The 5,089-nt window shown below is 34.7% G+C and overlaps 1 pseudogene; it reads right to left on the reverse strand.

Moving 5' to 3' along the window:
* Positions 1-647: 647 nt before the first annotated feature.
* On the reverse strand, positions 648-1,095 carry LOC113611079 (cytochrome c oxidase subunit 5B, mitochondrial pseudogene; annotated as a pseudogene).
* Between the last annotated feature and the right edge of the window lie 3,994 nt (positions 1,096-5,089).

Raw genomic sequence — 5,089 nt, forward strand, 5'->3', positions numbered from 1 at the left:
AGTGCCAGATTTCACAATAATGAACCAGTTTGATCTATTGTCTATGCTTTAGATCCATGTAAAGAGGATATAAATCCATATCACATTCAAAAATGGTATGTAATAAAAAATTGATTCATTATTAAGAAAGTTGTATAATTTGCAACCACTTCTAAAAATTGGATACTTATTACTTATTCTGCAATTTTTTGTTTTAAAATAGTACTGTTATTTTCATATTGTATTATTCTTCCATTGATATTACATTTCAAATTTTCCTTTATTATGGTAGCAAATGGGAAAAAAAATTTCACCCTAGAGATTACTACTAGTGAAAATTATTGAATAAGTTTAGGATACATTAATGGATAACGCACCATCAGTTGGTTTGTACAATTTGTTTGGTGCATATCCCTTATCGTTTCAGGCTGGCATAATTGTGCTAGTAGGCACGTCTCTGACAAAAATCTGTATATGGTAATTTCACAGACAAAATTTTAATTTGTATAAACATGATGTCTCAACTTAAACAGCTTTACTTATGTTCTTGATGATGCCATGACTTTCTTTTCCACGTTAGAATACCGAAAGACAGATCTTTATTTATTTACTTATTTATTTATTTTTAAATCTATTTATTTATTTTGGAGGAGGAGCCAATGTAATGGCTAGTCTTTATTGGAAAGAAGAAACTGTACCCCACATTTTGAGTGAGTTAGTGCAAGGGGTCGGTGGGCCAGCTGGTGGGGCACCAGCTTGTAATGGGTTTCACAGCTAGGGTATTGCTGGGCCTGGCCTTTGTGTGGTCAGAACCAGATAACAGCACAGTTGTCCTCTTCAAGGATGTAGACCACTATCCGCTTGTTGGTGATGGAGGGGACTAAATTAGGGTATTCCTTGCTACCCGAGGCTGCCTTTGGGGCAAACATTTTATGGGTCTGGTCCCTGGCATGCGGCCAGCATGACCTCCCTCTCCAGCCCAGTCGCCTGCTCATGACCAGTAGGAACACCACCTCCAGATGCCATAGACCGCACTGCGGCGACTCCATTGGGAACGCAGGTCCCTAGGGCCTGCACGCCCAGCGCTCCAGCTCCGCGGAATAACCTTGAAGCCATCATGCCTAAAACAGATCTAGAATTGTCTTAAATCACAGAAGAAGGGTAGTTGATTCCACGTCATTGAGGCTAGGTCATTCAGCTCATCTGGAAATTCTAAAAAGCTTTCCTAGGTTAGTATGAAGTTCGGAAAACCTAGTGAGAATATATAATAGTTCTAGGAAATGAGAATAGAGAACTTTTAAAAGATTATTCTAGGACTGCTCCTACAACACAGTTTTCCTTGAATGGATCTTATGAGCTATCCAGGTAGATCGAGCCAAAGCTTTGGGTAATTGCTAGCGTATCTGAAATGCTGCTTTCATTTAGTACTCAAGTGGCAACATTTTTTGTAGTGTATAATCTGTTTGCTATTTATCCCTGTCTATTAAAAAACAAACAAAACAGGAACTATTTCCTTAGTAGCTTTTATGTCTTTGTTCTGTTAAATTTGCCTCTTATAATCTGCTGAAAGCTAGCACTTAAAACAGCGTTCATGGTTTGTGTGTAAAATTGCTTGTTTTAAATTACATTTGACTTGAATTGGAGAGTTTGAAAGGTGGCAATTGGAAATGTGAGTCTAAAATTATTGTGTTCACATTAGTCTGGACTTTAAATCTTAACAGTTCCTATGTTCTGTGTAAAAGCCAGCAATAACAACAAAAACAAAAAAACAACAAAAAAAGAAAAGTATCTTATATATGGTTGGAGGTGTGCAGCAGGTAATACTCTCCAGAACAACATAACCTGGAACATTGCTCAAAATTCTCTTCATTTAATGTATATGCCTTTATCCCATATCTATTTATTTATATGAAACAGAATAAAATTCATATTAAATGGCTCAACAGTTCTGATATTTCTGTTATAAATATAGAAAAGACATATGAAAATATATTTTAATAAGGATGAAACAAAGCTTATTTTTTTCCCCTGCCAGTTCTAAGGGGGAAAAAAAAACAAAGGCAAAATCTTAACTACCACCTATATAGATTTCCTAAACTGTATTGCGATTCTTAACATATTCCATTTCTATCACAATAAATCCATTCTTGGTTAACTCCTCATTCTTTTAGCAATTAACACAATTTATCGGGTCATGAATATGCAACAAAAATAACGCTTGACAGATTTTTTTCCATCCTAGTTATGAAACCAGGTTTCATTTTTCCATATGGCAGTCCAACTGCTGGCACAATTGTTTTATTTCACTTGGCATTGACTGCCCTATTACTGTCTTCCATTGCCTTTTCTTATCAGTGTTTGTCCAAATTAAACATTTTTGCTACTTAAAGCAGAATTATTCAATCATTACATTTTTAAAGTAGCAAGAACTTTTGAGCCATTGAGTGAGTTTTAAGCAAAGAACTGAAATTAGATGTAGGCTGCATGACAATCTAATTACATAAACGCAGTATGGAAGTACCATTCTACATTTAATGCCTAAAATGTATAAACCTTTTCTTACTGCTACAGCCTCTACCTTGCATTGTTAACATGGATAATAAAGTTGAATGTAAAGAACAGGAGAATTGCAAAAGGAGGTGTGAATTTGTTCCAGTACTGTTGAAAGCCAACTCTGTAACCACTGGTAAGCCACACAGCCCTTCTGTGTCTCAGAGTACTTAGTGTGTGTGTGTGTGATATCTGCTCTGTGTACTTACAACAGAGTGATGCGCAGGAACTGAGGCAAACAGATGAAATGTTTCTGACTTCTCTGACATTTGGAACAGCAAAAGCCAGAGACGCTGTAATGATTAGTCTGGCATATTTTGAATAATAACAGACCTCCATGGTGCTATTTCTTTACATTTAGTTTACAATTTGGATGAAAAAAATAGTACAACTTTAGGAAAAATATAACTTTTAGTCAAATTTGAATGTATTTAGAAGCTCAACTGTTCTAATTCCCTATTCACGTATATTAAAGTCAATGAGTTTGGGGAGAACTTTTGGTATCCTGGGGTGGTCAGATTTTAAAGTTCCATTTTGTTAAGTTTTTAAGATTATTTCATAGTCTTGGTAACAAGTGGCAAAATAATATGATATGAACAATATTTTGTAAAAATTTAACCAAAAATTAATGGTTGTCTAAAAGCTCCATATCAATGACAAAACATTGCAACAAAAGAAAAATGAGATAGATTTAAGAGAGAATATTATAAAGAAGACTATATAAACTGGAACATCCCTAGTGAAATAATTGTCTTTTGTAATGCCTCCTTAAAATGACTGGTGAAGATACCCACACTTGTGCATAAAGAGCTTGGTACATGTAGATGGAATCTGCTCACTGAACCTTGTAGCCAGTGAAGATGTGCAAAGATTATGAAGAAGCTATGCACATCAACAACACAACTTAAATAATTTTTTAAAATTTTTATTTTAAATTGGAGCATACTTGATTACAAATGTTGTGTTAGTTTCAGGTGTACTGCAGTGTGATTCACTTATATATATACATGTATCTATTATTTCTCAAATTCTTTTCGCATTTAGGTTATTGCAGACTATTGAGCAGGGTTCCCTTTGCTATACAGTAGGTTCTTTTTGGTTAACTAATATTAAATCCTAATGATAAACTACCCCTACGAGTCACTATCCCTCTGCAGTGTTGTAATATTCTACAGTTACTTAATATCTGACTTGCAAGCAGCTAAGCATCCATGCTGTCATAGCATGCTATGAAACATGTGGTATTCAACATGGCATCTGACGGTTTCAGGGAATGTACAGTCTTCCTAAGTGCTTTCAAATGTCAAATTTTGTTTAGACTTAATATGAGTTTTTAGTTAATTCTTGAAGCCACACCATTGTGTGCCCTCCTGAGTAAAGACTAAATTTCAAAGGGAGAAGAATAGAAAGGTTTATCCTTGAAATGAACAATTTGACAACTTTATCTCCCCTAAGAAAATGTGGCCATCATGAGTGGTCTCTTTTCCCCTTGTCTTGTCTTCTGCCCTGCTTGGATAACAAGTGCCTAGGAAGCAGTTAAGACTGAGAGAGTGACTGCTTATTCTCTGGTTAAACTCTCTGATGGTCTCTGGTTTCTAGAAACCAAACTGGAAGTGGTGTATTCTCATCTAATTTAAATATTTCCTTCATTCTCAAATGTACAATTTCCACTAGCTGAGTCCTAAATTGTATTATTTCTTACCATGGCTTAGACTGCTAATAATAATATAAAAAATGAGAAAAAGGGGAAATAAGAGGAATATGTTAACTAGCTAATCAATTGATTCAAGATACAGTGCTTGAGCAAATTGACAAGGCCATTGTTTCCTGACATTTTGAATGTCTCTACCAAATTTAAGAATTAGAGTCTTTTATTTATTGTTTACAAGTAATCTATCTTGTTAGGACTTATCAGCTATCAAATATTCAAATAAAATTCAGTAAAGCAAATAAATCAACAAACTATGCAATGATGTAATAAATCTTAAACACACAAACCCAATGTTATTATCTAGAACAGTGCAATCTTAGAACAATATTAGAGCAACCATGTGTCTAGTTGAAGATTGTGAGAATGAAGTCTCTGGATTCATTTATGAGAGATGGTGAGGTGAGAGTTAATTGGAGCAAACTACAAGCGTGTCCATGCTTCATCTTAATTCATGAATCTAATTTGAAACTTCAGCATAGTTCCAATTAAGGGAGAAAAGACCCTATTATCCCTTGAAAACATGGATTACATTACAACACGTTTCCTACCAAAGGGGAAATTTTTTCATTACTTAACACTAAAGTGCTGAAACCATTAGTATACCCTTTTAGACTTAAAGTAAACATGTGTATTATGAGCATGTATCTCCCAATGGAAATCACAAGTGGTGTCACATTGCACTGTGGATCCATTAGTACCATAATGGCATCCAACCACAGGTCTTGCTAATGGTTTAAATTGGAAATCAGGTTCTTTTTTTTTTTTTTTTAATTCAAAATAGGAAGGAAGGAAGGAAGGAAGGAAGAAAGAAAGAAAGAAAGAAAGAAAGAAAGAAAGAAAGAAAGAAAG

Source organism: Aethalodelphis obliquidens, unplaced genomic scaffold, assembly GCF_003676395.1.
Source record: "Aethalodelphis obliquidens isolate GAN/ISIS:26980383/991018 unplaced genomic scaffold, ASM367639v1 scaffold67, whole genome shotgun sequence".
NCBI lineage: Eukaryota > Metazoa > Chordata > Mammalia > Artiodactyla > Delphinidae > Aethalodelphis > Aethalodelphis obliquidens.